Source organism: Ziziphus jujuba, chromosome 5 (assembly GCF_031755915.1).
Source record: "Ziziphus jujuba cultivar Dongzao chromosome 5, ASM3175591v1".
NCBI lineage: Eukaryota > Viridiplantae > Streptophyta > Magnoliopsida > Rosales > Rhamnaceae > Ziziphus > Ziziphus jujuba.
This window is the reverse complement of record NC_083383.1, coordinates 4,356,675-4,363,683: the sequence shown is the minus strand read 5'-3', so window position 1 is coordinate 4,363,683 and position 7,009 is coordinate 4,356,675. Positions and strand designations below refer to the sequence as shown.

The 7,009-nt window shown below is 36.3% G+C and overlaps 1 pseudogene; it reads left to right on the top strand.

The window, feature by feature from the left end:
- Positions 1–736: 736 nt before the first annotated feature.
- Positions 737–2,420, top strand: LOC125419964 (small ribosomal subunit protein uS4c-like; annotated as a pseudogene).
- The last annotated feature ends 4,589 nt before the right edge of the window (positions 2,421–7,009 follow it).

Below are 7,009 nucleotides of genomic sequence, written 5' to 3'. Positions count from 1 at the left end.
CATTAATCATTTGGCTTAGAGATAGTATTTCAGTATGTATACGTATATAATAGTATTTTAGTACATATACATATATATAAGTTTAGTCTTCATCCTTTCTGGAGTTTCGATAGAAGGATTCCTTTACTAATGCACCGGAGCCAACTCCATTTGTTAGAATAGCTTCCATTGAGTCTCTGTACCTATCCTTTTTTATTATCACTTTCTGAATCCTTGTTTGTTTTTAGAAAACAGGACTTGGCTCAGGATTGCCCATTTATAATTCCAGGGTTTCTCTGAATTTGAAAGTTATCACTTGGTAGGTTTCCATACCAAGGCTCAATCCAATTAAGTCCGTAGCATCTACCAATTTCGCCATATCCCCCTTTTTTTTATTAGGGTCTTGATGCCACTCTTCTTTATTTGTTTATTTATATTAGGCCGGAACCGTTGAATTCATTAGATAGCAGTTCCATATTGAAAGGCGTTTTCTCCTAATTTGGATTTATTGTCTATCTTCTTTCATCTCTATCGGATACTCATATTTGGTCCAATCAGAAAAGATTCTATCAGTTCTGTATTCGAAATTAAATTCAATATATAATATATATGGATATATACCACATATATATTATGTATATTTATACAAAATAATATTATATATAAATATATATGTGGTATATGTATAAGCTAACATGCTATGCCCCTATTTCTATCATTTTTAGCGTGTAATTTTGAATACTTGAACACTCGATTTTTTTTTTTTCGTTTTAGCTTTCACCTTTCCGAATGAAAATGCCGGAATGTTTCATTATGATCTGGATTGCATTTATATAGATTGGATTGCACTTTTCTTTTTCATTTTTTTCTTCCTCTTCCCCTTTTCTTAGGGCAGACCTTCTATAACAATGACATAAATAACATAAAAAAAAGAACTAAAAAGGAAATTTTTTATTATAATATTTTTAATCTTTTTTATATTATAAACATTAATATTATAATATCAAAAATAATTACAAAGTCATTTTTTAATTCACAAAAAAAAAAAATCTTACTATCTAATCAAGATATTGATTATTGATAAACATATAGTTGATAAAAAAAAATCATAATTATATAGCTCTATAGTAATTGTTATGTTAATTGCTATGTTTTATAATAATCAAATATCCAATATTTGTTTGAACTTCTATTCTATATTCGTCTCTCCAGTCATATGAATTATGAACAGTTAATAGCTAAGATCCCAGTAGTTTACTAAATTCCTATGCATGTACAATTTATATTATGCGAGCCCGCTTAGCTCAGAGGTTAGAGCATCGCATTTATAACATGATGGTCATCGATTCGATTTCGATAGCTGGCTTTTCTCCATTTGTTTGATTTATTTTTTTTACAAAATCGATAATAAGAATATTGAAAAGGCTTCTTACCCTTTTACCTTACCAAGGGTCACCGATCTATTATCTCTCTATTATCTCATAGAAACTCCCAATTATTTAAAAAAAAAAAAAAAAAAAAACTAGAAGTTCGATCTCTGTAAAATAAATCAATCAAGAAAAGAACCTTTATTATTTATTTATATATTGCTTATTTATATATTTTTTTAAAATATATTATAAAATTTATTATTGTATTGTATAAAAATTATACACAATAATAAATAATATTTATATTTACATATATTATATATACAATACAATACAATCCGGATATTGATACAATTCATCTAATTATTCTTTGTAGTCCAAGACTTCAATAAATTTCACTTCATTTATCATTTAGTTTAATTTTAATTTCATTTAGGTTTATGAAATTTCAATAAAATAGGGAGTCTTCATGTCACGTTACAGAGGACCTTGTTTCAAAAAAATACATCATCTGGGGGCTTTACCGGGACTAACTAGTCAAAAACCTCGAGCCGGAAGCGACCTTAGAAACCAATCGCGCCCTGAAAAAAATCCCAATATCACATTCGTTTAGAAGAAAAACAAAATTTGCGCTTTCATTATGGTCTTACAGAACAACAATTACTTAAATATGTTCATATCACTGGAAAAGCTAAAGGGTCAATGGGTCAGGTTTTACTACAATTACTTGAAATGCGTTTGGATAACATACCTTTTTGATTGGGTATGGCTTCGACTATTCCCCAAGCCCACCAATTGGTTAACCATAGACATATTTTAGGTAATGATCATATAGTAGATATACCAAGTTATCGTTGCAAACCCCTAGATATTATTACAGTAAGGGATGAACAAAAATCTAGGGCTCTGGTTCAAAATTATCTTGACTCAGCCTCCCCTGAGGAATTGCCAAAACATTTAACTCTTCACCCATTTCAATATAAAGGATTAATCAATCAAATAATAGATAGTAAATGGGTCGGTTTGAAAAAAAATGAATTGCTAGTTGCAGAATATTCACGTCGGACTTAAACCGAACTAAAATAACAAGAACAGGGGTTCGGACTGATGGAATTTGGTGTAGGTTTATGTTGTTGTACCCTAGAGCACAATCATTCAAGGTGTTAGTCAAGAATGATTGTGATGGAATTTGGTGTAGGTTTATGTTGTTGTACCCTAGAGCACAATCATTCATGGTGTTAGTCAAGAATGATTGTTGTTGGTTCTTGGTTCTTGATTTTGTTTTTTTTTTTTGGGTTTGTTTAGGTGTTGTTTCTGGTTTTAATGGAGGTTTAGGGTTCTTGAGAAGGTTGTTAGCTTTTGGGAAGAAGAAGAAACCAAAATGTAGTAGATGAGAGAAAGAGAGCCAAAAATGTTGTTTTTCAAAATCTGTTTTTGAATATTTTCTTTCTCAACGTTTTTCATTACAATTTTCATACTTTTAAATACATCAAAAAGACAATAAGGCATGCTTCCATATTGAGCAATAAATACAAAAGCATTAAAAGTAACCAACCAAGCCAAACTACCTCAACTAACTCTAATCAATGTGCTGGGCATGCAAGAAACCTTCTTTAATGGGCAGTTCAGCTTGTCTAAGGCATTTGAATTTGAAAACCAGATCTATTTGACTTGAAAATTGGAGGAAAACCTTTTGGAATATTAGAATATGTTCTACCCAAAAACCAGATAAAACAAAGTCCATTTACCCATTCAAAAGTAATCAAACCCGAGGCAGTTTTGCCCAGTTTTCTGGGCAACAACACTGCACAAGGGTCAGATTGTTTTAGGCTTAACTCAGCCTTACCAGCTCCAAATTGGGCCATTCTTTTTGTTGCTGATTCCTCTGCATATCTAGTTTATCATATCCAAAATTCAGGTCCAAATACCAAACCTACTGCAAACGGTATCCAAGGAAGTGGACTTATGTTGCTGGAAATACAATTCCAGCAACTAGACAAAAAAGGCCTTAAGCTAGGTAATGAGCTTAGGGCATTACAAAAAGGATATTGTTCTTGAACATTACAAGATAAAATAAAATGCATAAACATAAACAATGTTTGGTCTTTGATGTTGCAAAATAAAGAGTGCAAGTGTAACCGAACTACCTTGCACATTGTGGCAAGATCACCACATTTCGACACTCCTCCTTGGTGTTCTTGCTTGAAATATTTAGAAGCCTCCTCAAGATCTCAAATCTTGCTTTTGGAAGTGGCTTGGTGAAGAAATCTGCAAGGTTATCTTCGGTCTTGATATATTCCAAGCTTACTTCCCCATTTTCTTCAAACTCCCTCAAAGAGTGATACTTCACCGGTATGTGTTTTGTCCTTCCATGTTGAACGGGGTTCTTGGCTATTGATATGGCTGAAGTATTGTCACATTTGATGATGGTTGAACCCTCTTGAGGATAACCAAGGTCCTCCAATAATTTCCTAAGCCAAATGCATTGATTTGCACATGAAGAGCAAGCAATGTACTCGGCTTCGGCGGTGCTTTGAGCGGTTGTTGCTTGCTTCTTTGCATTCCATGAGAATGGTCCACTACCAAGTGAGAAAAGATACCCCGAAGTGCTCTTCATATCATCCAAGCATCCAGCCCAATCACTATCTGAGTAGGCCATTAATCTCATCACATATTGCCTATCATACCAAACTCCAAAGTCTTGTGTTCCTTTTAAGTATCTAAGAATTCTTTTGGCACCTACAAAATGGTTTTGGGATGGTGCTTGCATATATCTAGACAAAACACATGTGGCATGCATAATATCCAGTCTTGATGAGCATACATAGAGCAAACTTCCTATCATGCTTCTATATAGGGTCGGGTTTACCTTTGGTGTGCCATCCTCCTTCTTGTATTTGTCTCCTTGGCTCATTGGTGTTGACATTGGCTTGCATTCATCAAGGTTGAACTTTTTCAAAAGATCTTTGATGTATTTCTCTTGAGATATGAAAATACCCCTAGAGCATTGCATCACTTCCACTCCAAGGAAGTAATTCATTTCACCAAGGCTTGACATGTCAAACTCCTTTTCAAGTTCATTTTTCAAAATTTCCACATTCTTTTCATTTTCACCCGTGACCAACAAATCTTCCACATAGAGTGAGATAACAATCATGCCTTCTTCATTCCTTATGTATAGTGTTGGCTCATTTGGACTCCTCCTAAAGCCTTGGTAGGTCAAATAACCATCAATCTTGCCATACCAAGCCCTAGGTGCTTGCTTTAACCCGTAAAGTGCCTTTTGTAGATGGTAGACTTTGTCCTCATGTCCTTGAACAATGAAGCCCTCGAGTTGCTTGACATAAACCTCCTTTTGAAGCACACCATTCAAGAAAGCCGACTTTACATCAAGGTGGTACACCTTCCATGACATTGAGGCCGAGATGGATAGGATGAGCCTTATGGTCTCCATTCTTGCAACCGGTGCAAACGTCTCTCCATAATCTACACCCGCTTGTTGTGCATAGCCTTTTGCCACAAGCCTTGCCTTGTGCTTGCATATTGTTCCATCCGGGTTGAACTTGGTCCTAAAGATCCACTTTACACCAATTGGTTTATTGTTTTTAGGTTTAGAAACCAAAGATCAAGTTTCATTCTTTTCTATCATATCCATTTCGGTTTGCATGGCCTCCATCCACTCTTTCTTTTGCATAGCTTCTTGACCATTGGTAGGATCACTCAAGGCAACATTGCACCTTTCATATATTTCAAGCAATGGCCTTTCTCCCCTAACACCATCTCCAATCTCCAATTCGGCTCCAATGGTCTCAAGTGCATCCTCCTCATCATCTTCATTTTCTTCATTGTCATTGTCATTGGTTTCTTCTTCTCCATCATCCAACCGAGCATTATCTTCATGGACAAGAAGCTCCTCCTTTGTCCAATCCCAAACAGCATCTTCATCAATCCTCACATCCCTTGTTACCACAAGTTTCTTGGTTTCCAAGTTGAAAACCCTAAAACCTTTGGTAACCTCACTAAAGCCGACCAAGATGCCCACATTTGCCCTTTTGTCAAGCTTGTCTCTCATGTGTGGATGAACATGGAGAAAACAAACACTTCCAAAGATTTTTATGTTGTCCAAAGATGGTTTTTCTCCATACCATATCTCATAGGGTGTCTTGGACTCATTGGCTTTGGTGTATGCTCGGTTTTGGATATAGCTAGCCGTGTATATGGCTTCGACCCAAAACTTCTTTGGCATGTTCTTCTCATGTATCATGCACCTTGCCATCTCCATCAAGGTCCTATTTTTCCTCTCACAAACACCATTTTGTTGTGGTGTGTATGGTGTTGTGAATTGATGCACCATTCCATTTTCTTTGCAAAAATCCTCCATAGCCAAGCTTGTATATTCTCCACCATTGTCGGTTCTCAAGCACTTCATCTTTGCATTGCTTTGGGTTTCCACCATCTTCTTGAATTCCATGAACTTCTCAAGCACTTGTGACTTGGTTGTTAGAAAATATACCCAACACATCCTTGAGTAGTCATCAATGAAGGTTAGGAAGTACTTACATCCTCCAATTGATGACAAACTCATCGGTCCACACACATCCGAATGGACTAGCTCAAGCTTCTCCTTAGCTCTCTATGAACCGGCTTTAGGGAATGGAAGCCGTGTGGATTTCCCTAGTCGGCATACATCACATAGGCTTTTCATCTCCTCAATCTTTGGCATGTCCTTCACAATGGCATTGGTGTTTTTCATGGCACCATAGCTAGAATGCCCAAGCCTTTTATGCCAAAGTTGAGAAATGGACTCCACTTTGGTTTTTAAGGCTTGTTCATTCTTAACTAGGTCCAATCTATAGCTTTTGTCCTTCAATGGTACCTTAAAAAGCTCATTACCACAAGCATCATATATGATACATCCATCTTTTGCAAAATTTAAAGCAAAGCCTCTTTCTACCAATTGTGCTACACTAAGCAAGTTTTCACACAAACCAAGAACATATAGCACATCTTTTATAATTTTGGTACATTCCTTGGTGTTCAAGCACACATCTCCTTTGCCTTCTACTTTCATGAACCGGCCATCGCCAATCTTCACTTTGGTTTTGTAGTTTCGGTCAAGCTCCATAAAGCCATCCTTTTGGAAACTCATGTGGTGTGAGCAACCACTATCCACAAGCCAACCGAGACCACTACTTGTGGCTTTAAGGCATGTGGCCACAAATAGGTTCTCGGCTTCTTCATTAACCACATTGGCTTGTTGTCTCCTTTGCTTGCATACTTTGGCAATGTGGCCTTTTCCTCCACATCTTTCACAACATGCATCCGGCCTCCAAAAACACTTGGATGGTGGATGTCCAAGCTTCTTGCAATGAGGGCAAGGTGGATGCCCTCCTCGGTTTTGATGGCTTTGTTGTTGTTGTTGTTGATTCCATCCACTTTTGTTGTTGTTTGTGTTGTTGTTGGTTGTAAAACCGGTTTGGTTGGTGTTGTTGCTCTTCCTTCCTTTATTCTTCTTTTTGTTGCCGTGGCCACCATAGAATGCACTCTCTATGGTCTCCTCCTTTCTAATGGCTCTCCATAGAATGCAATTTTCATACTTTTAAATACATCAAAAAGACAATAAGGCATGCTGCCATATTGAGCAATAAATACAAAAGCAT